The sequence below is a fragment of the Mirounga angustirostris genome, unplaced genomic scaffold, assembly GCF_029215605.1.
Source record: "Mirounga angustirostris isolate CCGP_5_RB_7025 unplaced genomic scaffold, mMirAng1.0.hap1 SCAF_6, whole genome shotgun sequence".
In the NCBI taxonomy this organism is placed as follows: Eukaryota; Metazoa; Chordata; class Mammalia; order Carnivora; family Phocidae; genus Mirounga; species Mirounga angustirostris.
In genome coordinates this window covers 62979680-63005708 of record NW_026991714.1, presented here as the reverse complement: position 1 = coordinate 63005708, position 26029 = coordinate 62979680, and the positions used below count along the sequence as shown (strand labels likewise).

General features: G+C 42.9%; 1 long non-coding RNA gene across 2 annotated transcripts; it reads left to right on the top strand.

Annotated features, from left to right (window-relative positions):
- Positions 1-1356: 1356 nt before the first annotated feature.
- LOC123846300 (uncharacterized) lies at positions 1357-25121 on the top strand. Of its 2 annotated transcripts, XR_008506298.2 has the most exons (4): positions 1357-1700; positions 11887-12023; positions 22188-24173; positions 24435-25121. It is a non-coding gene; the product is annotated as an uncharacterized LOC123846300 (long non-coding RNA). The 2 variants fall into 2 exon arrangements; XR_010412373.1 differs by lacking the exons at positions 22188-24173; positions 24435-25121 and adding an exon at positions 13218-14069 and having other exon boundaries at positions 1361-1700.
- The last annotated feature ends 908 nt before the right edge of the window (positions 25122-26029 follow it).

Here is a 26029-nt window from a genome sequence, read left to right as displayed (position 1 = left end):
TGGAGAAAAAGACAGTCTCTTCAACAAATAGTGTTGGGAAAACTGGACAGCAACATGCAAAAGAGTGAAACTGGACCACTTTCTTACACTGTACACAAAAATAAACTCAAAATGGATTAAAGATCTAAATGTGAGGCCCAGACCCATAAAAACACCTAGAAGAAATCATAGGCAGTAATTTCTTTGACATCAGCTGTAGAAACATTTTTCAAGAGAGCACCAGTCTTAACTACTTCACTCCATAATTTTCAAACTTCTGCAATATTTTAGGGAACAAACATTTCTAAAACACTGTCTCTCCTACTTTATTTTTTAAAAAGGAAGGAAGAATTATTGGCACACATGTAACAATTGATTCCCCTGTATTCTTCACCTGTTGTTGTTGTCGTTGTTTTTAATCCTACAGTGTCAGAGACGTGCGTGCATTTTGTTGTGGTCTTTGATTTTCAACTATCTGAAAGTAGTAGTCAAGAAAAGCGAGCAACAGATTCAAAGAAAGAGGGAGAAGTGGTTCACACAGAAGCTGCTTTGGCTGGTGGGGGTAGGGAGCACTTACAAGTCCAAAGTGAGAATCTTAAGTGCCATTTGCCTGGAAAAGAAAGTATCAGAGAGACAGATGTTTCTCTCATTATTTTTATGAAAAGAGACCAGCGCTGCTCTGATAGGTCACTGTGCGAGAGGACCAGAGCAGAGCGGAACGCCTGTGTGTTACCTATTCTTGTGACTTCCGCTAGCGCCCAGGGAAGGAATTGTAGCTTGCATTTTGGCTTTAGAGGCCACAGCTTTTAGGAGAAAGATATTAAGCAATCGTTTGTAATGCCACAAGATCTTTGTTCTCTTTCCAACCAGTCTCTTACTCTGTTGCTCTTGAAGATAGAGACTTTGTAAGAAGCCAAAAACTAAGCAGGGAAAATGGGCAGTGCCGGGGTCAAATGTATAGCTCTCTCTTCTTTTAGTCTGTTTTGAAACATACCTGTCATTTTTTTTTAGATCCCAAAGACCCAGCTAGTTTATGTTGGGGTTTTTTTTGAACACTAGCCCCTTCAGACATGGGTAATGACTTTCAGGTTTTCTTAGTCAGAGACAATGTATCTTTTTCCAGATTCCCTCAAGCCCACCCTGAGTGCTAGATCTGAGCAATGACGGTCCAGGAAATGCTGCATTCTTGTGTGCGTTGGGCAGGATATCCTGCAAAGGGTCAAGAAAACATATTTCCCCATTGTCTTTGTTTAAACTGTAGAAAACCCTTGTGTCCAACTGGAGACTCTGTTCGTCACTGCCATGGCAACTAAGGAAGATGGGCAGGTCACTCTTTGGCACTGACCTCCACCCTCACAACAAAAGCAAATGAGAAGACAAGGTGTTTCTGAATGTGTCCCTGGGCTCCCCATGTCCCACTCCCCTCCATCCACCTCACTGGGAGAGTGGAAAAGCCACAGCCGGATCCAAATAGGAACCAGCCAGCAAAATAGGAACCAGCACACAGGAGGGGCAGTTAAGCTTAATAGCGTTTCTTATGATGCATCTCCTTGGGAATAACAGGAAGAGGATCGGTGTGTAGGAAGAGGGGAGGGGAGGCTCTGAAGTAGCCTGTGATCCTTGAAGTGATGGACTCAAAGCCTTGCCTCTAGGAGGCCAGTGTGACGATGGGGAGCCAGCAGATGGATTAATGACCTAGAATACGAGGTGCCAGTCCCAAGGTAGGTACAGCGTCTAACACTGAGTTGGCAGCAGTAAAAATAACAGTATTGAAGTAGGGAGCGGAAAATCTTGGATATGACTTTCCAGCTCAACAGCTCTGAGCTCTGCCCACCACAACCTGGAGCTTGCTTCCTGTGCTGCAATCGTCTGCCAGCTGGGCTTCTCTTACTTTTCAACCACTGCCTTCCTACTCCCCAGATGCCCTTTGAGCAGCTTGCCATGCTGTGACTTTACAGAATTTGTTTGGGGCTATTTAGAGATGGACATCCACAGTGAATACACTGGGGCCATTTGCTAGGTCAGTGTTTCCCAGAATGGCTCTATTACAAACCTACATTTCAGTGGTGTATTTCCTTATCTCTTGGAACAACTCACTTGCTAGGGTCCTGAGTGCGTGGTGGAGGTCAATGCCGACCTGAAAAAGCAGGGCGGGGAAGGCTGACAATGAAAGTGACTTTTATAGAAAGATATTTTCAGTAGGGTTGCACGTTGGTTTTTGACCAAGGACCTGCTTGGCTTTTAGTAAGAGTTAATGCTGATAATCTGTCAAGAAGAAAACAACAACAACAAAAACACAAAAAAACAAACAAGAAAAGAAAAAGGAAGACAAGAATAGGCAGTGGGTGTAAGTATCAATAGGGTTATGGCAGCTGGGTGTTTCCTAAGTTGGAGGGGAAGAGAAACCACTTGCCATACCATCACTAATGGGACCCTGTGGCACTCTTCTCTTGTCAATCAGTGAAGTCACCAGAAGGAAGCTCCAGGGCTCAGAATAGTGTTTCAGTTAAATTCAAAAGGTCAGCAGTAAGTTAACTCCAGTCTAGAAAACTGTCCATTAATACTATTAGGATGGAAAAAAAAAAATAAACCTCATTTTTTATTCTCATGCACACTTTCAGAAGTGCTTAAATTAGGCCATGATAAATTTCACACACACACACACACACACACACACACACACACAGTAGCATCCTGGAATGATGACTAGAATAAAAATCTAGATCCCCATCCTCAGACAAGTTCCTGGTTAAGGCCCTGAGTCCACTTCTCCATGAGCCTGCATGAACTGGAGGGGCTGAGGAGCACCCAGTTTCATATATTCTGTCCAAGATACTGTTCTAGATTCTGGCTTTTTCTACCAGGAAGTTATATAAGTTACATTCTCATCATTTAAAATTTAAAAAACCCCCACAAAATTTATAAAATATAGCAATCCAGGCAGAAGTTTACAAATGCCTAAAGATAAAAACTGTGGGATCTTATTTATATAAAGTACAAAACAGTCAAAGCTAAAGCTAATGTATACTGTTACATGTCAGGATAGGAGTTATCAATGTTTGGAGGGTGGGGGTGATTCTAAGGGGTTTCCGGGGAGGGGCTGATGGCATTCGGTTTTTATCTGGGTGCTGGTTACATGAGTATATTCAGTTGTAATAATGTAATTTTACGCACACTTTTTTGCATCTATGTTAAGCTTCGATTACATTTAATTTAATTACCCAAAGGTAATACAGACCTTAGTACAGAAGTTCCGAGGAATCACGGGCCAGGGGCTGGCCTTCATTATGGAAGATGGCGCCTTTGAGGCAGGGATTGGATTGATGGGAAAGCTTGGAACCCAGAACCATCTCCAGCATACAGCAGGCTCTCAGCAAACGGTTGCTGAATAAGTGAATGAATAAACAGACAAATGAATGAAACACATTTGCTAAACAAAAGAGTCAATGACACAGTTTTATAGCTCAGACAACCAGATGGAGCTTCCAACGTGTCATGTTCTAAACCTACTTCTCAGTGACTGCATTGTGGCAAGTCAACTTCCTGTCACGATGCAATTTTTATAAAGTTCAGGACCTTCCATGATGTGCTAATGGATGTATGGTTGTCAAAACACATGCAGATACACACACTCTCCCACATGGAGCTAAGTTTTGTTTGTTGGGTTCATGCAGGATGTGAGCTAGGCAGGCACCTGTCAGACTCCCCAAGCTGCCACACAAGTACTTCTTAGAGCGTGAGCCCCCGGTGGCACAATCCTGCTTTTTCCATCTCTAGTTATTGAGAGCTGGTCCAGAGCCTGGCGCACAGTCGATGCTCAGAGCATTCCTGCTGAATGAATGAATGAGCCTGAGTTCATGGGCCAGACTGATTCTATCACAGGGCCTTGTCCACCTCCGATGTGGGCTCGATAAGGATGGTCAAATGCTAATATATATATTTTTAATGTTTGGGGGTGGAGAGCGAAGGACAGGGAGAAACACTAGCCAATTATATGGAGACATATTTACACCAAAGATGAGAACATGTACTTCATTAGAACTTCTTATTTTGAGTCTAGGAGTTTTCTTGAGAAATTAAATTAGCATGAGAAGGTTGTTTGGTGGGGCGTCTGGGTGGCTCAGTCAGTTAAGCGTCTGCCTTCAGCTCAGGTCATGATCTCAGTGTCCGGCTCCCTGCTCAATGGGGAGTCTGCTTCTCCCTCTCCCTCTGCCACTCCCCTCTGCTTGTGCTCTCTCTCTTTCTCTCAAATAAATAAATAAAATCATTTAAAAAAAAGAAGTTTGCTTGGTGAACATGCTCAGGGTACAGGGAGCAGGCTGATCTTGTTCAACATGCATTTAAATTTTATTGAGCACCTATTACAACTCAAGCACTGTGATAGGTTCCAGGTACTTTCACATGTTATTTCATTCAACCTTACTGAATTCTCATAGTAATCTTCTAAAATTCATGTCATGGTATACAGGAGTTCCTAGCAGCATTCCTAGCATCATGACCAAACATAAATAGACAAGCAACAAGTGCTTATAGAATGAATGAGTAAATTAATGAGTGGAAACCCATTTCCCAGAAAGTAAGTGGCAGAGATGGAATTTGAACCCTGGTCCTGATCCCAAGGCCATCACTCTTGAGATAGGAGAGCTTGATGTGCTCATGGACATCACCTGCCAGTTAAGTTGGAATATCTCTATCAAGCCACTCTCTTCCCCAGCTAATTGTGGAGATATGTGGATGCATTATTTTTCTCATGCATGTGTTCATTCATTTCTTCAAGAAAGTTTTCATGAACACCCACTATAGGGCCAGCATTGTTAATTAATCACTCTGAGATTTAGATAGATGGTATGCAAAGCATAGTAATTGCTACTGTAAACTGTTATCATAAGAAATAACTATTTTGTTTATATTTTGTGATATTGTTACATTTTTGGGACAAAGAAATTAAAGAACAGCTCCTGCCCACAAGCAGCTTAGTCTAGTAGAGAAAAGACAAGAAGCCAAGTGAATATGGCAAGATTTTCTAGGGAATTTGTCTCAGTCATTTAGGCTGCTATTACAAGACTGGGGGTCTTATAAACAGCAGAGAGTTATTTCTCACAGTTCTGGTGACTAGAAGCCTGAGATCAGGGTTTCAGTGTGGTCGGGTTTCGGTGAGAGCCCGCTTCTGGGTTGCAGACTGCCAACTTCTTCTTGTCCTCACAGGGCAGAGAGCAGAGAAGGACGGAGGCTCTCTTGCGACTCTTACAAGGACACTGATGTCATCTACAAGGGCCTCACCCTTGAGAACTCATCAATTTCTTACTTACCTCCCAAAGGCCCTCCAGTCAACATCACATTAAGGGATGGGTTTCAACATATAAATTTTAGAGGGACACAAACATTCGGTCCATAATGGAATTTGCAGATGAGCCTTATGGGAATATTATTTTTCTTTGTTTTGCCTTTCTGTTGTATTGATGATTGCTGTCATTTAAAAAATAGTTTTAATATCCACCATGGTATTATGGTATCGTTTTGCTTCTAACGAGTGCAGGGCGGCAAGGGATGATATCATACCCGGTCAGGTAAGGCCGAAATCATCACCACCATGATATGGCCCTGAGGCTGTTTCTTATAGATATTGATGAAAATAAATAAAACCCGGTATCTCTGCCTTTTTACATAAGCCCAGGTTAAACTGGAGAAAATGTCAGAGAAAAGAAACAATTGATAAGTCCTCTGTATCTTTGTTTCTACTTTTACTTTTGAACATCAGGGGATACAAAAGCCCCAGTGTTCTTGTGTGACCTAGACCAGCCCCGTGGAAATATAAATCCAATTAAACTGTCTGTCCTCTCAACACATCAGGCAAGGTAGATAATTCTGGTTGCAACCTTACCAAAATGTGACTGTGCATCCACACAAAAACTTTGTTTTCATGCATCTCTCAAAGCTGCTTATAATAGTCCTAAGGAAAAGAATCCATATACAACTGTGAAGCCACATGTCCTGGAAAACATTCAGGAGACTTCTAATTTGGATCAGAGAAGGAATATTGAAAGAGTATCTCTGTCAAATAAAATCATCCATTCCAGAATCATCAGCATTTCTTTTAAGCATTTGAAAAAGGTCATGGAAGAATTGGCTAATAAGCCTTTTCCCTTAAAGACCATCACTGACATCTTTCAATGTATCTGGTCCGTGGTTTTTGTCCAGGAGATGTGCTCTGATACTATCAGAGAATTCTTATTTTGGGCAGGCCTTTTGGAAACCTCACAGGGCATTGACGTCTTCAAAACTGTTAGACGTATCTATCTATCTATCTATCTATCTATCTATCTATCTATCTATCTATCTATTTATTTATTTATTTGCCAAACAAGGGTCTCACGTGGACACAACATCTTGGTATTTGCTGAGCTGGTGAAGCACATGCTATGCTTGGCATCAACCCACCTGGTTTTACTTCTTTGGTAAATAAAGAGGCACAACATACCCATGTGTCTTGCTGCTTTTGACATTGGCATGTGCTCATATCAAAGACTTGGCCAACGATTTTGCAATCGTGTCCACTACTACATAACATTTGTTAATTTTATCAGCGTCAGAGCCTTGAATTATCCATTAACTATGTGTAATGAAGAAGAGAGACAATCCAAGAGACTCTGTCAAGGAAGGGAAAGAGAATATGACATTCTGCCTTAAGCCATGCAAATGCAGTGACTTCCCAAAAATCATGTCTTGAAGTATTTGGTTGGACCCTAGGCAGAAGTTGTTTTGTTGCTGTTTGCTTGTTTGCAAAGAGAAGAAAGAAAGGCTCTCTCTCAGAACATAGAGATGATTATTCACGGACATGATTTACTTGGCAGATCATTTTTTTCCATACTAATGATATCAGTCTTTCCATTCGAGGTTCATACTTTCATTATGGGTGTTGCTGCTCTGGAAGAAGAGAATGTGGGCAGACAGTTATGTCAACTTTCCAGTTCTGAAGGAAGTGTTTCTGTCACTTGAAGTTAAAAGGGCCAACCTTATAAATGTCTTTGAAGGAAAACCATCTACTGTGTGGTAATCAGCCTCCAAAATGGGCCCCCATGAGTCCCACGTCCTAGTATCATGCTTTTGTGTAGCCCCCTCTTACAAGTAGGGGTGTTGGTAACCAACAAGATATTACAGAAATGATGGTATACCATTTCTGGGACTAGGTCACACAAGGCATTCAGTTTCCATATTCGTTTGTGTCGATTCTTATTAGCTTCCATTTCTAAGTGTACTATTTTGTAAAATCATACTCCCATTCCAGTGGTGCATTTCTTCTTAGGCTTACGGCTCCCATGCACTGGGTATCTGGAGCCCCCGAGGAGGAAATCAGAGTACCAGCAAAGGGGACTGGGAAACTAGATGTAACTTCAGTGTCTGGCTCTATGTGGGGATGCTGCCTAGTGACCTGACATCATGGGAACGTCTTCCGACTTCTTTGATGTTGCCTAATTCTGCCTGCCCCTTGGTTGGGGAGAAAATCTGTTTAAAAAGAATCACTGAGGTTAAGACTTAATAACTCTGAGAAACAAACTGAGGGTTCTAGAAGGGAGGGGGGTGGGGGATGGGTTAGCCTGGTGATGGGTATTAAAGAGGGCACGTATTGAATAGAGCACTGGGTGTTATACGCAAACAATGAATCATGGAACACTGCATCAAAAATTAATCATTTAATGTATAATGATTAACATAACATAATAAAATAAAATTAAAAAAAGACTTAATTAGGGTCAGGATTTTATAACTCTACTTTCTGTGCAAAACACAAACAAATTTCATGTAGGTATGAGGAAAACAATTTTTAATCTTTCTCCCAGACTGAAGGGTATTTAGATATGTTCAGACTTCACATTTTACTTTCCTTTATTAATTAGTGGGGACATCTACATTAACACAGGATCATTAATTTATGATCTAGTGAGTCTTTTCCACCTCTAACTTCCCTGATGAAAGAGAATGAGACAAAAAGGAACTGTTTGATCAAGACTTCTCCCACAGATTTAAAATATGGCCCCTGAATAACATTAAAGATATTGATTTCACTGTCGTCTACCTAGTTTTCTGTGAGACAAACATACTAACCAAAAATAGAGGCACTAGGACTCGGATTTTGTATGACTACTTGCTCAATCATTAACGTGAAAGCATATTGCCATTCCCTTTAACTTATAAATAAAACCGACGTCAGCAATACCACCCCAAGTCATGCCATTTCTTGAAACTAAAATCACAGCTTCCTCTGAGGGGTCTCAGAAAATACAATTGAAATGATAAGTAGTCTTGTCACACTTACTCATTTGGGGCGCATCCTTATTCTTACATATCCATTTTCTTCCCTGTCTGGGTTTGAGAGTCGGTGAGTTTTCCAACACAACATTCTAGAAGCAGTCGGCGTCATGAATTCGGAATAGAATCCTCAGAAACAAAAAGAAACATGTATCACAAGTGTATTAGTTTTCTATTGCTGCTGCAGCAAGTTACCCCAAACTCCATGCTTTAAAACAATGTAAATGTGTTGTCTCATGGTTCTGGCTCACCGATGTCTGACCCAGGTCTTACTGGGCTAAAATAATGGCATCCACAGTGTCCTGTCCATTTCCTTGTCTCTTCCAGTTTCCTTGACTTGAGACCCTCTTTCTCCATTTTCAAAACCATCAATGGCAAGTAACATCCTTCTTGTACCGCATCACTCTGACCTTCTTCCATAGGAACATCTTCCTCTGAATCCTCTTCTACCTCCCTCCTCTGTGGTGAAGGATTCCTGTGATTACATCAGGCCACCCAGATCATCCAGACTGATCTCCCCACCTCAAAACCCTTAACTTAGTCATATCTGTAAAATCTTCTTTGTTGTGTACGGTGACATATGCACAGTTTCTGGGATTGAGAGGTGGGCTTTTTTGGGGGCCATTATTCTGCCTCCCACAATAATTTTTAGAGTGTCTAAAAATAACATTCCAACATTCATTTAGGATGCAGTGCCTTCTCCCTCCTGAAAAACTGTGTTTTATCAGTTACACGAAGCAAATGGATCCCCTAGGTCTGCACCCACGAAACTATCATCTAGGCAGACAATGGCAGCCGGCATGTCACGGGGGCATCTGCTTCCTTTGCAGTGAACTTCCCTCTGAAGAAAAGATGAGCAGGGAGGTGCACAGTCCATGAAACGGCACAGTCTAGAGAGGGCCCATGCCTTCCTGTCGTATGTTTGTTGCTGTTCTTCAGATTCCATCCCAGTACCAAGCATCAGTCCTGTGAGCGTTACTGTTACCTTGCGAGATTTTTATTTTTTAAAATACTTGATCCAAAACGAAGAAATTTATGTCTTAAATTTGTCACATATGAGAGAAAGAGGGAGGGCAGCCAAGAGTTCCTTCCATTTGGCATTGTTCTAGTGTCTCTCCCCAAGAGGCAGGCATATCATGGATCCATGTTTTGGAGATGATATTAACCACTTTTCCCAATAGTTACTAATTATGGACTTGAGCAAACAGCACACTACTTTGCCATGCCCTTTTCCTACTAATACTTATAATGTGGTTTCATATGCAAATTCATGTGTTCTTATTTGCATGATATATAATTGGTATTTTTATAAAACTGGAACAGTTTCATAACTCTGACAGTATGGTATATGCATGGTAATTTACTGCATATACGAAATTCATTCAATTTTGATCAGATTAAAAAAATATATAAGAAAACAGAATAACTACAATTACGAAGGACACATGTTGAACCAGCTGTAAGTTTCTGTCTGATATAGAGTCCATATGTGAATGTAATATCCTGAAAATGCTACCTGAGATTCCACATGTGCAATAAGATGAAACAGTGTCCATTTGGGCTTCTCAGATAGAAATCAGGGCAAAAGTGAGTAAAGGAAGATTTATTTCTTTGTTGGGCAAATGGCACAGATTTCCTTTTGATGGTCAAGTGTTTCCAACACAGTTAGAGTGAGCCCTGGTGTTGCAAACTCCGCCCTTCATCATGAACATTCTTAAAGTTACACTAAGGATAAATGGGAGACATGTGCAGTCCACATTTTTATTTCTATAAAAGTATCCTGGACAAATGAGAAGGAAAGACAAAGTGGGTTTTCCTACCCAAATCCTACAGGTGGTTTCAGTTACTCAATATGTGTGTCTAATTGCTCAAATGTTACCTACACAATATTGAGAGCAGGTACTCTTTTACCAAGTTTCTTCATTAGCTTCTGAATGTTGCCTGTGCCATCTTTAACATAAATCCCCTTTTCCTGCCTGCAAAGGCTGAAATGCGCTGTGTTCTTGTCTTACCCTTTGCCATCCAGTCTTAAGAAGCTGGATCTGACAAGCATAGCATTAAAAAAGGGGGGGGGGGCAGGGGACCATCACCAGCTGTTGCTAATAAAACAAATGCAGCCCCTGCATCAGTTGCTTCCTCCCCTAACTTCATATCCCCGTGGTGTTGGCAGTCATTGGAAGGGGGGTTACTGGGGCATTCCTCTCTCCAGGGAGATAATAAGAATATTAATATTAATGCACTAGCTACCCCTTCAGATGGGAATGGATAAGATGGAATGATTTAAAGAAGGCTTGATCAATCATTCCATTTCTTGGCAAGAAAATGATGCCTTTTGCATTTAAGAAAGAACATCTGGGTGGAATCACAGTGGTTGCACCTCCTTGATGGAGTTCAATTTTCCCTCCCGTCTGGGACTTCTGGCCCTGCGGGGGGACAAAAGCAGAAGTTTGAAATGCTTACTTGAAAATATGGGCTTACATTTCTGCAGTCTGTCTGTGACCTCGCTGCTGACTGATTTATTAGCAGGGTCTAAGAAGGCATCTGGGGTAGCTGGTCAACTTGTCTGATTCTGAAGCAAAGGGTGGCCACCCTGGGAGCATTTGTGACTCTGTGACCCCACATCTGGCCCACGGAGCTCCTTCTGCTCCCAGAGCGGCTTGAAGAGTGTCTGCAACCATGAGCTCTTTGGAGCAACGTGGACAGTTAGGCAAACCTGTCAAAGCCTGAGAGAGTCAAGAGGTTGCTGCCTGCTCGTGACCAGGGCATCAGCAAGGTGGCGGCACAAAAGGCCCTTGCACATGGCAGATAGACACGGGTTTCTCAAGACAGTAAATATTTCAAGGTCTCGCTCCTGAAAGCACAAGTGGAGCCTTGTGTAACAAACAAAGATGTGTGGCCTCCGGGAGGGGGTGGGGGACACTCTGCTCCTTTTACTGTTCTCTCTCTGAATAGTGATGACCCAGCATGGAGACATTCGTGACCTGCATCCCCTCTGCCAGATGCTAGACAACCATTAGGGAACTAGAGGAGCGGCCCTTCCAGGGACACGCCTGCCACGCATCCACACTCCCGGCTTTAGGAGTTCGGGGGGGTGGGGTGGGGTGGGGGATTGGAGCAAGGTGGGGCTCATCAGGGCAAAATCGGCACACAGAACAAATGCAGAGGATTACAGGAAGGCAAAGGCACCCGACTCAAATCAAAATAAAGAAGAGGGAGGTGTTCAAAGAGTCTTTCAACCGAATACCAGTTTTAAAGATCACAAGCACATCCTAAGTGACATCCCGCATCTTCCCAAAGAGCATTCGCTCGCACAGAACTCACCACTGCCCCAAGCCTTTATGTTTATCTGCAATCCTTAATTGTATAACCCCCTAAAACAACCTTTCCTGCCTGTAATGCGAGGCTCATGCTAGAACAACCCAGGAATGACAGTATCAGTTACTACTATTCCTAACCCCCTCTTCCCATTAGAACTATAAGCTCCATGATGTCACCGAGTCCCCAGTGCCTACAACCGCATCTGGCATATAGGTGTTTGATAAATATTTGTTGACTACATGAATGAATGAATGAATATAAATCTATTCTCTACCCTCTCAGAGCACAGAGCCTAAGAAAGTATTACACACATGACCAAAAGCAGAAAGCCGACATCTAACCAGGCGGTGAAATATGGGGTCAAGTTCCATCTCATAAGATGATCCATCACCATTGTTCCATTTTGGGGCCACAAGCAGGTGAGTTCTTCAAAGCCCTTCCTGGAAATGTGCACCCATACACGTGGTTTCTAAAGAAACACTATTCTACTCTTTAGTACATTATGTTATTGCTATGGAAACAGCGATATTTTAAAGAAGAACACTGGAACTTTCCAAATACAGTATTTATTCTTCTTGTACTAGCAAATAATGTGTTTCGCCTAAGAACTTGTTAGGTGGCCCGCAGCTAAATATAAAGGGACAGATTCTCATCATGTGTAAGTCTACTGGAGAATTTGGACCACCGGCTTTTCAAGATACATTTTAAAATAAACCCAGCACAAAACTCTAGACATAATTGGGGCTTTCAATAAAACACTTAATATGTCAGATTTGTTTTTGAGTTAGAAAAACTATTTATATTGGAGACCCAGAAAAACCCTCTGCAGGGTTACAAGCGTCCCTGTCTTTGGATTTTCAGAGGACTGACCCCACTCATTAGTTTTGTTTATAACCATCAATACCTCTGTAATGCTCAGCTGGATAATATGACCCTAACTTTCCAGGACTAGCATCACATTTTAACCGAAAGTTGCTGAGAGAAAGCATAAACCCAGCGTAGGTTCTAATAGCACAAGAGAAAAAGAACCAAAGAAAATCGGAGGAGTGTTAGCAAAAGGGGTCCCTCAACTCTAGCACACACGTGCAAGTTCAGTAAGTGCCAATTGATAATATCCTCTTGTACAATTTTGCCTTCCTTACAGATCCATTTTAAAAGCAAAACTAGATGGATTCATTTTAAAAACCTCTCTTCCTGCTGATAAAAATAAAAATTGAGAGCAATTTGCTGAGAGCCACAATTCCAACATTATAGTGATCATAATTTCTACCTTGCATTACATGCAAAATTGACAGCGTTGCAGCATTTACTTTTAGTTTAGGCAAGTTATCCCTGGGCAGAGGTGGCAACACTCCCCTTCTTTCCTAGTGATGGAAAGAACATAGACTTGAAGCCAGCCAGACCTAGATTTGTGCTCTCTGGTTGCTACCTTTAAGCTATTTGCCCTGGAGCAAATTCCTACCTCCCTCAGCCTCACTCAGTTCCATAACTTAGTGGATCACCCAAAATAGAACACACCTAAAGATCCTAAAACAGGTCTCACTAAACATTTAATTCTCTTCTTTTCCCTGATAATATAAAATAACCATTCCATTTCTCTTTCTCGTTTTCAGCCTGCTAAAGTGCAAATATTTTTAAAGCTTCCAGAAGGTGAAAGATATAAGAATCACGTTTCCATGGACATAGTTCACTTAAAGCAAACAGTTCTCCCACTGGTACTTTAGATCAACACTTAATTGACAAAATAAGATTGCTCACATTACTATAATTTGTGCTACGTGTCATCTCCTGTGCAAGAGCTCAAAGGGCATTACAAATACAGAATGCTTGCAATCTATAAAGATATAGGTAAATATTATGTTTCGTTGGTAAGGTAAACTGATAATAACAAAGGAAGAAATGTGCACAAGATTTGGTGACATCCCTGAGCAAATACCCAACTTCCATATTCTATCTACACTTCACGAGTGGCAGGAGGCACCACGTACTCCCCACCCCTCCTCTGTGACCTCGCTGCTGTCACAGGTTGACCATCTTACATGGGTCCCCACACACATCCTTCAGCACGACACCCCAAGCAGCATCCAGGAGGTAGGCGGAGTGGGTTTATCGGTTTAAATCCATCTGCCTTCCTTGAGTGGGTTATTTTCCAAGTGTTGTCTACATTAGGAGCGAAGTCACATGAAGGAACTCAAGAGTTTTTTTGCGCGCTTCCTTTCCGGTATTTTAAAATATTCATTAAAATATATCCTTAAAGGGGCACCTGGGTGGCTCAGCCGGTTAAGTGTCTGCCTTCGGCTCAGGTCATGATCCTGGGGTCCTGGGATCGAGCCCCACATCAGGCTCCCTGCTCATCAGGGAACCTGCTTCTCCCTCTCCCCCCCTGCTTGTGCTCTCTCGCTATCTCTCTTTCTCTCAAATAAATAAATAAAATCTTAAAATATATATATATCCTTAAAAATGTACTTATTTGTCAGTTTTATCATTGGACCCGGCACAATGAAATTCTCAATCCATTAATCTTCAGAGACAGGAAATTTGCTGAAAACCCTGCCTCTCTCCTCCTCAAGGAAGATAACATCCACCCACTTCCCCAAGAACCCCCTCCAACCCAAAACTGGCTCCATCTTTTTACTTACTGGGGTTCGCCACCAATCTTGTCCCCTGCTTGCCACCTCACCTGGCCCCCATCATACTTCCTTTTCCTGCATTTTCCCTGCTCAGATTTTTAGAGGAAATCACTCTCCCATCTGGCTCCGTTGCAAGCGCATGATTCCCCATTTCAGCCGGGCCCTCGGGACTGCTTAGCGATTCTACAGAACCACAGTTGGCCCCTTTCCCTCTCCGTTTCATCAGAGCTTCTAAATCTTCATCAGCCTTCTCGGTCTCCAACCCCTGGCTCCGTTGACTCAACAGATGCCAACCTGTCATGGAAAACACAGACGCCATTAGGTAGGGTCTCCCCAGGCCCTGTGAGCTCTGCCTGAACCTCTGCATGAACTCATTCTTGGCTTGGCCTCTCCTTCTCTCTCTGCACAATGTCCATCCCTCCCCCCTGTCCCTGTGCCCCTCACCTGATCCAGGACGCTCTGCCATTGTTTGCCTGCCACTCCCTCAACACACCTTTGAAATCTTTTCTTGGACAAATTCCTCTGAGCCTACGAATGAGATCAAGAGTGTTCCTCACCACAAATAAACAAGCAAGAGAGCAAGCAAAGCAGAGCCCTTTCTTTGACCCGAAGCCTGACACTTGAGTTCCGTCCCACCCCCGAGGGCTTTCTCCCATGCTGCCTCTGCCTGAGGTAAAATCCTACCTGTTCCTGTACCTCCAGATCCTGCCCACTCCTTCAGACACAAACCCACATGCATTTCCTTCCCGACCTCTGCGAATGCGAAGAGCCACTTGCCTGCATGAATTTCAAAGCACCTGTGCCCCTCTCCCCAGCTTTCTTGTGTCATGATCACTGGCTCTTCTGCTCCCAGAGCTCCTGGAAATCCAGCAAGGCCAGAATCCCTCTCTCATGCATTTTGTATTCCTCAAAGTGTCCAACATGTCTTGTGTACAACAGGTGCTTATTTAGTCACCCCCATTTTAGAGAGATTAGGAATCTTTAGCCCCATGACCTAAATCACAAAGCTTGTAAACACCAAAGTTGCCACAAATGTTAGTGTTCTTTCAACCCCTCGTGCGAGTTCCCTATTCTTAAACAACGTCCTGGAACTAGGTCCCCCTCATCTCATTTCTGTGGTCTGGAGCAAGTTTCTTTAAATGTCTACTTTCCAAAGGCTTTCCACACATGTTTGTTTCATGTTGCACGTAGTAGGAGCTAAAAAATGTTGACCGGATGAATAAGTGAATAGGTTTTAGCTGATGATATCCAGAAATAGAAGCGAGAAGCCTTCATTGATCTTGCGGTTATTTACGGTAATTGATGTTCACCAGGATCTAAGATTGGTTAAGTTCATTAACAGTGGAGATCAGAAGCCTTCTGGCCGGTGGGGGGCGGGGGTGGGGGAGCCCCACGGGCGGGTCACTCTGTCCCCTGCCTGTAACGCACGCATACTGAGGCCAAGTGCTGGCTCCACCCCGGAAGGCAGCCAGCCCCCCTGCCCTTCAGCCCGGCCAGGGATTCCATTCTACCTGTGATACAACATTTCCATTGGTAGGCAATTTACCATATTTTAAAAATTACAGTGTAATTGTCATCTGTTTTCCAAATCAAGTTGTCCAATTCTGATCCTTAGGGTCTGAGATAAAAGCCTCATCAGTCATAAGGAGAATGGTAGGAGATGATCTATTTCCCCTCCCACATTGCCTACCAAAGAAACAGCTCCAAATGTTGAGTCAGGAGAGCCATTCCAGATGATTAAAGAAAACCAGGCCAGGCCATTTTACGGGCCACCTTCCCTAAGACCAGGTGGAATGAAAATTTTAAATATAGGTACAGTTGGCGACCTCTCTGCTAAAGAGAAGCTAGAGGCCTTCGTTGATCTTCCGGTTATTTACAGTAATTGATGTTCACCAGGATCTAAGTTTTATTATATTTGACAATGATAGGATTATGTAAAAATCTCCTGGAACTGCAGGTATTTTCAGGAGATCAAAGCACAACCCCTATATAATAAGCAGTTTGCGAGTGCTGAGGAATGTACACTTTGTTACGGATGGTACACTTCGTGATTCTGAATAGGGCTGGTGAAAACAGTCACTTGAACCCAAAAGAAGAGTCTATTATCCAAAGAGTGTAAGAACACTACTGCACTTTAAAAAAAAAAGAGAGTTTTAGCTGCAGACAAGAAAGGGAGAGTATTAGCCCTTCAGCAGAATCTTCAGTAATTGCCTCCCTGAAAAGGCTCTAAATAGAGTAATCACATAAAGGTAAACGTAATGGTATAAAGAAATGATTGAGCACATTTAGGTGGGACAACTGAAGGCTGGATGCATTTGTTTTTCGTTCCTCACTGAAAGGCAGAAGCCGTGTTTTGTAGATGTAGGAAGGAGCCAGAGGATTAAATACAGAGATTAAAATACTTCATAATTGCTTTAGTCAAATGAACAGATTTTGTATATAAAAGGGACCTGTAGGCATAATTTAGGGCAGGTTTTGCATGGAAATGAAGTATCAGTTACAAATCCAGTACCCAACCACCTTACACAACTTGTATCCCTAAGATGGGTATTTTAAATCTCTAACTTATTAAAAGATGAAATGTTGGAATGTTGGGTAGATTGAAATCATTTGTCAGATCACGAAGTCCTCATAACATTTCTCAGCCTTAATAACACATCTGCTCTTAGAATGTGGTCTCTTGATAATAGCTGTCTGAAAGTGTCTGAATTTAGGGATTATTTGAGACAACAGATTTCCTTCTATTTGAAATTGAACGAGGCATCTGCTCCCTCACCGTTAGCTTTGTGGGATAGTCTCAAGGCATTCATAAAAGGGCTGTTCATTTTGAGCAAGACAAGAAGAAGAAAAGACCTCTGTTGACAGTATAAGATCGGCAAAGAGAAATGAAGAACTTTTAAAGGTAGTATTGTATATTTAGAAATAATACTCCATAGTTCCTTTTCTGATCTGGGGAGAACACGGTGGCTGGGATAGCAGGACACTCCAAAACCAAAAACTTAGAGAAGACTTTGCTGGAACGCCGAGTAGGGATTCACAAAACGGTGTCTGATTTGATTCAGTATAACCAACAGAACCTAATGGAAATGGACAACCACGATCATTCCAAAGACCTCAGGCCAAATTCATGTCCAAGCACAAGAACATATGAAACAGAATGGAAAAATAATACCTGAAAGTCACCTTCTCCATTTTACCTCCATGACAGAATATTCCAGAAGGTGAAATCATAACAAAACTTTTATGCAAGTTCAAAGGTAAACCATATATACAAAGAAAGGCAGGTTGTGCGTCGTTGAAGGTCCTGGACTGATAAGGCAAAAACCATTATCAACTTCTCGACTCCATTTAACTATAAAAGTTACCATTTATAGTTGGGCAAGTTCATTTTAAAATGATGGTATGCCCTTTCATTTCCACACACACCCACAAAAATATTCTTTACATTTAGAAAGAAGTAAAAGGCAAATTTTAGCCACGTTTCCTGATATTTGCATATTGTCATCCTACAGATGGCTCCACATGTCTTACATGTGGATACAATGTATCCACTTAATGGCTACGTCATGGCCAGGAGACAACACTTCAATTATAAAAACCACATTCTTCCTACGAATCAGTCCGTATTACATGTATATATGCAAACATGTATACAAAGAATTCATAGATTAGCTACGTGGCATTTTTAAGACAACTGGATTCTCAAATCACCTAACTGTCCAAACGTGACTGTAACAATGAAACATCAAAATTGAGCCCTGCTTGAAAAAAGTCCATCCAGGTTCCCATACAGGACAACACCTAACTGTTTTGGAATAATGAAAGGTGTGGTGAGAAACACTTCCCCAGTTGTCTTTTGGTTTTGGGGGGGTGTCCTTACTCGTTGATCTTTCTGCTCCATTTGGCACCACTTCTTACCTTCCTTTGGGGAACCTATCTGCCTTTGGATCTTCTGCCACACTCTACCTCTTGGCAGCTCTTGGATAACTCTTCCCCTGAATCCAGATTTTCTTCTTCCCCAGAGGAGTGCTCAGTGGTCCTGTGTGGGAGGGTCAGCCACCAATGGGAAGAATTTGGGTATGTGTATTGCCTTCCAACTGTCCCAGTGGCTGTGAAGTGCCACCGGCATTTAATGGGGGTCAGGTGGGGAGGGGCGGAGAGGAGCAAGAAGGCTAATTTTCTGAGCCACACAAGACAGTTCCACGTGACAAAGGTTTGTTTTGCCAAAATGCAAACAGCATCACACCTTTGAGAAACACCGAGCAGGGAAATCAAATTCTTGACCTCTCACTCATTATTTCTGAACCCCTACTCTGAGCCCTTTGCTTCAACGGGGCTCAGGCCTCTCCTCTACACACAAGACGCTCCAGTGCGCTTCTACCACTTGTCCTTTAAAAGCATCACTGCATGTCCCGCCTGCCAATTGCAGCCGGAGATCGCCTGGCGAGCAGGTCAGACTTAGATCCACCCAGAAGCCGGGCAGATGTCTAGTCTGCTTTGCTTCTTTGTCCTTTAGCCCCATGTCCAAATGATTGGGTTCCGCCAGTTCTCTTCCTCTACGATGCCTTTTGGAAATGCTTTACCTCCAGCGCCACAGCTAGCCTCAGCAGATGCCTCTGCTGACCCTCTATTGATCCCGACCAACTTCCCAAAGGAAATCCGTGCCCTTTACCGGCCATCCTATACACTGTTGCTACAATTGTTTCTATGGAACATTCCCCAACATTTCTGAAAATCCACCGTGACGAATCCTGCCTGTTCTCACTGTGACTGTCATCCCACCCCCAAGGGTTCTCACACCTCTTCCCCCATTTCACACTTCATCTTTCCTGTCCCCTTGGTAGCACCCGGTCCCAGCCATGCTTCTCCACCTGACAGCATGTGCGTGCATTTCCCCTTCCTTTCTCAGTACCTGTGTACCCATCACTCATGCTCACCCCACCTCCTTCTCCCTCCCTGCTTCTAGGCTCCAGTGACAGGACCGTGTGGAGCCACACTAGAGTCTGAGAAAAAAAGAAAAAAAAATCTGTAATATCAATCTTGTTCTTCAAAATCCTGACATTTTGTTCATTAGTAATTATTTTGTATTCGTTTTTTTTTTTTTTTTTAAATACTGCATTAAAATATTCTTTATCTTGATTACTGAGTTTCTGGCAGCCCCTCCCATTTTGCATTAGAGGCAAATGCCTCACTCGCCTCACCCTGGGCCCAGCCCTGTTGTGCGGCCCCCTCTCCTCCCACTCTGCTCCTCCTGCAAGGCCTCCGCGATGGAGGCTTTCAGTGCCGGGACCCGCCTGGATCCCATCCTCGGCTGTCTGCCGGCAAGTACACTGTGGGCGTCTGTTGCCATGGGAGAGCGCCTGTCATCTGCAGGTTTGGGGCATTTGGTCCCCCTCTAGGACCAAGGCTCGTGTGCTGTGCTCTTCCCTGCCCTCCACTCAGTGCATGCTCCAGAAAGAGCTTTGAGCCCAGAATACAAGAGCTGGACAGTGATGGGAACCTCAGGTCAGATATCGAGATGCGATAATAGGAATGCTGGCTTAGAGAACGGAAGAGAAACAGACCCAAAGTCTTCTTGTTATTCCACTGCTATTTTTCTTTGACTATTAGTTGTGGATAGGGTAGGTTTCGCTCATCAGGAATCCAGGAGGTCCATACCTAGAGAAGTAAACCGGTGGTGGAAACATCACAGTGTCAGGTTGACTTGGAGGCATGCCTGAGCCCCCCGGGCCTGTCCCAGGGGTCGCTTGCAGAGTATCCCGACCCCACAGACCCTCTCATTCAGACAGCCCACCTCTTCCTCTAGGAACAGGAGTCCGCACAGCTCCGCCCACCTTGGCGTGAAAGTGGGCCGCGATCAGATAACAAGGTTAAGTATTTCTGAGGCATGTGGCAGAATAAATTAGTTTCATCTCGCTAAGAAAGAAGACGTGCCCTATTTGCAGATTAACACAGGTGTGTCCGGAAGCGGGGCTCCAGGCACTGAACCCGCCCCTGGTGACACTGTTTGGCAAATGCATAGGGTCCCATCTTTGGGCGCCAACTCGATGCTCTTGCGCAAGTGCTCCTGGCCGCCCTCCCCTCTGGCACTGACCTGAGTTCTGACGTTCGCAGACCGGGCAGCTGGGAATGTAGGTCAAACCTGCTTACTTTCTCCTCTGCGCCTCCTGCGTCTCCCTACCAAATCCTCGCTCGCTCCCTTCCAGCTGCTTCCTCACCTTTCCCACTGAACCCCTTCCACGTTCCCAGAGAGGCCTGATGGGCCCCAGCAGCGCCAGAGCGAAAGCCGAGTCAACCTGACGGCAGTGAATTCTTCCTCCGTGTATCCACCTTTCCAAAGAGTGTCAAGGAATGATACTTCGTTACACAGAGCAAACACAGAAATTATATATGGGGCTGTTCCAGGCCCTTGTAAACTGCAGTCACTTCTCTAAGATTTGATTATTTTGAACATTAGACAGGCGGCAATAAAAAACCTCTTTCGGGCGCCTGGGTGGCTCAGTTGGTTAAGAGACTGCCTTCGGCTCAGGTCATGATCCTGGAGCCCCTGGATCGAGTCCCGCATTGGGCTCCCTGCTAGGCAGGGAATCTGTTTCCCCCTCTGACCCTCTCCCCTCTCATGCTGTTTCTCTCTCTCTCTCAAGTAAATAAATAAAATCTTTAAAAACAAAACAAAACAAAACCTCTTTCAACTAAAAAGGAGAAAAGAGGATATTAGTGAACATGAATGCTCTATTGCTCTTACATTGGAACCCACTTACCTGCACAGTTCTGATAAAGTTTTTCAAAGGGGGCATTAAATTGTCCCACAAAAAGGAGGCAGGTTCATTGGGAGGTGTAGGCTGCTGGAGACAGGGGCTGTGCTGCAGAGGGGGCTCACTCTGGGTCTCTGTGCTAACACCCTCCCCTCCCAGCACAGCCTCTCCCCGCCAGGTATTAGCTTCCCTGGTCTATTGGCAACCACAGCGCTTCTAATCAAAATTTTGAATCTACTGAACAAGGGTTCTCTTACTTTAAAAACAACTGGTAAGCATTCTTAAACCATCAATATTTGAAAAGCCAAGAAGAAAGACATTTGAAAATTATTACATATCTGTCCAAACAATGTTTTATGTTTTCTGACCTCTAAACGATGCGATTAAAAAAAAAAAATTTTTTTCCACGATGGTTAGCAGTTTGGCTAGCTCAGATGTTAAAACAAAACATATGGAATGTGGTTTTCTTTGTTTTGTTTTTTTGGGGGGTTTTATGTTTATTTTTTATTTAAATTCAATTAATTAACATATAGCGTATTATTAGTTTCAGAGGTAGAGGTCAGTGATTCATCAGTCTCATCTAACACCCAGTGCTCATTACATCACATGCCCTCCTTAAAGTCCTGGAATGTGTTTTATGGAAACACAAATAACATGTATACCCCCCAAAAAAGGAAGGAGGAGCATACGACCCCAGGAGATTACAAAAGAGTTTCGAGTTTTCGGAAACATCGAAGAATAATGTAAGAGAGTGTATCAGTTTCTTGTGGCTGCTATATAACAAATCACCACCAATTTGGTGGCTGAAAACCACAGAAATGTAACCCCTCACAATTGCGGAGGTCAGAAGTCCAAACTCAGAATCAGGAAACTGAAATCCAGGTGGGCAGCTGTGCTCGCTCTGGAGGCTGTACGGGAGAAGCCAATCCCTTGCCTCGTCCAATTTGGGGTGACTGTGGCCCTCCATTGTCTAAGGCCACATCACTCCAATCTCTGCCAGGTCACATTGCCTCTCCCTCTTCCATTTGTGTCAAATCCCCCTCTGCTCCGTCTTATAAGGACACGTGATTCTATGTAGGATGAGGTCCTCATCTTAAGATCCTCAAATTCATCCCATTTAGAAAGTCCCTTTCCCCATATAAAGTAAAGTTTAGATTCCATGGCTGAGGACCTGATATTTTTGTGGGCCTCTATTCAGCTGGCTACAGGAGGTGGAAGCCCAGTGCGAGCTTGCGAAAACACCAAGGAAGACAGCAATGGCTCATCGGGCCACATTCAGAGAGAGATGAAGAACAAAGAAAGACTGGGCCTATTTATCCTTTTTCATATCGCTTCTAGTTTTTCCAAAAGGGAGAATGGTCTTCACATTGAAAATGGCTGAACACATCACCAGATGAACACCAAGCTGAGTGAGGAATTACTAAATGTGTGTTGAGTCATTTCGGGTGAATTCAGACCCACAGGTCAGGGTCTAGAAGCAGTGGTCCCGGTGGGCTCAGGATTCTGCTGCCAAGAAACTTCTTGCATTGCCTGATTTCTCATTATTCAGGTGGTGGCTTCAATGTCAGTTCTTCAAAGGGTGGTCCCTGACCACCCTAAGGATTTGTCCATCCCCCCACTGGCCTGTGAACTCTACAGGACAGAGATTATTTCCTCTCTCGTCCCCAGTGTATACCCAGCACCTGGCATAGTCCTCGGTACATAGGAAATGCTCCATCACTACTTGTTAAGTGAATAGCTAACATTTTTGAGCACTTTGTATGTGACAAGCACTCTTCTGAGTGCTTTATATGTGTTAAGTCACTTAGGGAGGAAGCGACAAAGGGAGGAAGGAAAAAGGGAGGATAAGAAAAGAGAAGATAGACTGACAGATGTCTCCATTTTCAAAATCAATCTTCCAAGAAATGGAAGAACTAAAAATTGGGAAGCCCGACGTTTATCCCCAAAACAAATCCAGAGTGAATTCTTAAACAGAGACGTTGTGAACACAAGCATAGAATGAATCTATAAAAAGGCCTGAATTTAGGTTTTCCCAAATCTGTTGCACAAGTACAGGGTGTATAGAAATATATGTGAAACCAAATAAAAATGAAAACCTGAAACACTTAGCCTGCTGCAATCTTTTTTTTTTTTTTTAAGATTTATTTATTCATTTGAGAGAGAGAGCATGGGGTGGGACAGAGGGAGAGAATCTTAAGCAGACTCCCCACTGAGCATGGAGCCCGACACGGGGCTTGATCCCCCTACCCTGAGATCATGACCTGAGTGAAAATCAAGAGTCCGACGCTCAACCGACTGAGCCACCCAGGCGCCCCAAGCAATCTTGGTATACAAGTTAGTGTTATGCTCCAGCCAAAAGGGAGTGTGGGGATAACAGAGTTATGGGCAACATGGCAGGGTCTTAGAAAGAACATGAGTCAAGTTGACCTGGTGACTTTGAGCAAGTTACTTAGAATTTCTGAGGTTTTCTTGACTTACCTGTGTATACATGCCTGCAAGAGTTATTATGAAGATTAAAATACAGAAAGAAGGTCCTGGCACATGGTAAGCTTTAAATAAGGTGAGTTCAGCTCTTCCTTTCCCTTCCTTTGGTCTTTATTGTACTTTGTACCAGGCCAGTCATGGATGGAACCCTAAATTTCATTCCAGTCACTACATTTTAAGGAACACAAAGACGAACAACAAATACAGCTGGAGGAAAGATACCAGATTGGGGAAGCAGTTGGAAACAACATCTTATTATAATAATAGTATCTTGTGTTTCTCTAACATCTTCTAATTTTCAGAAGGTTTGATACCAGAGACAATACTATCAGGTAAGCAGAAAAATATTAAGATGACATTTTATACATGACTCTATAAATGCCTAGAGAGATTAAGGGCCCACCAAACATCACATCACTCATAAATAACCAAGGCAGGGCACAAGTGCAAGTATACTGAGCATTCACCTAGCAATTTCCTTTCTTTTACACTGTGTCCCCTATAAGCAATGGTACAAGGAACTGGGGCATATTCTGGAGATATCTAAGGGAAGACATGATAACTGCCTTAAAATATGTGAAAGATTGTCCTGTGGTAAAGGGACTAGACCACACGCTCAAGTACAGACCAGATCAATGAGTGGAGATCACCACCGTTCAAGCATTGGGTCAACTCCAGGGGGACCTTTGGAGCCATTGAGGTGAGTGACAGTAGACTCAGGTTGACTAGTGAGCTATTCAGGGATGCAAAGCAGTGATGTCTGCCTGGGATATCAGTTGCACTAGATCCAATCCTTTATTCTGTTGTTAAATACATAATTTTTGAGCAAAAAAACCCCCATTCTAGCCATTGTGGGAAATAAAGAGATAATTAAGCCGTTGTCCCCGACCATGTAGATCGCCTCAAATGCCCCCCACAGCTTTAGAAATCATATGAGTGTTCGACATTTTTATTTAAACAGATTTTTAAGACATTTGGGCGACACGATTGGCATCAACAGTGGAGACTTCAACAACTGACAGGGACGCTTATATCCACCTAAATGTTGCTGTATTTTCAATATTGAACGGACCTACGAACAAGCCCGCCTGGCCGCGTGAGCGTCCCGTTCATCTCTCTAAACTAGCACCAACAACATGACAGGGTGGTGGTGGCTTTGTCTTTCCACACCCTCCTTCTAAGGGACTCATCCCACTGATTCTCGGACAATCTCGGAAGCCAGCTGCAGTTGGTACGGAGGGCAGGTCACCTTCACTCTCCACCCCTCTGAAAGGGAAAAACTGTAACCATGTGCTATTCTAAAGCATTTCAATATTTGCATTTCTAATTCCTATAAATGCTATAAATTATAAGCATTTATTTTATGAAACTTGGAAAGATCGCTATTTGTCTCAAATTATACCAGTTACGCCGGCATCACACACCAGAACGCAGAATTATGGAACATATGAGACAGAAACCTGACACTCAGTTTCCTGCGATGTGTTAAGCAGAGAGGAAAAAAAATTGTACTGCTGTCTAAAAAGCTGGATAATCAGTCTGAAACCTCAAATTATAAGATTAAATCAATAAAGAAAACAATTGAAAAGGTACATTCAAATCAGAACCTCTGAAGAGAGTCCAAGGGACAAATTGGAGAGCTGAATAATGAGATAAAAGCCAACACTTTCTTAAACCACTACGGAATTTATAATCTGGATTAAATATGGATTTTGCTCAAATCCATAACTCATGTATATTTTTCTTAAAATAGCACACTGAAGTGCATTTGGGGTGTTAGGAAATTGTTGCTTCTGAAAAAAAAAAAAAAAACCAGACTACCATGCTTAATGGCACATAGAGAATAATATTTTCTATGATTGAAAAAAAAAAACCATGATTATATTTTCCAGTAAATTAGTTTAAAAAGCTAGATCTACTGGTTCACAAGCAATTTCTAGCCCCCCAGACTTTTCCAGGCCTTCCCATATTTATTAGTGTCAAAAGAATGATGCATCTAGCAGCAGTAAGTATACAGAGCCTTAAGAAATCACCAGAGAACAGTTTAATGGATCAAAGTTCCAAATTGTATTAAAATTCTTGCTGATTGATTTATCTCGGACATGATCTCTGAAACCCCTACTCCCCTCCCAAAGGACCCAAACCTATGATGTTCACTAATCAGATTGTTCATTGCAGCGGACAGCTAACACCTTCCACAGACATGCGTTGAGTAGATCTCAAATTCCTGCTCCAGCTGCTGCATGCCTGGGTATTTTGTTCTTTGATCAATGATTAATTACTTTAAGAAGTAAAAATTAAAAGCCTTCATTGTTTCAAAAAGCTATTATTTTATTTCTGAAGCTCTCTGGAGAGAGGCATGCCATAGATTTAAGGGCTGATCAACGATCAAAAAATTTCCTTCCCCCACAGCAGCAAAGAAGAGGGGGGGATTTTTTTTCCTCTCTTTTCAGTGACTTTAGAGGATTGACTCTTGTACCTCCAGACTAGGAAAGAAACTGGTCAAATTGTATTTAATTAACCAATATCAAATCAGGATAAAATCCTCCTGCTTGA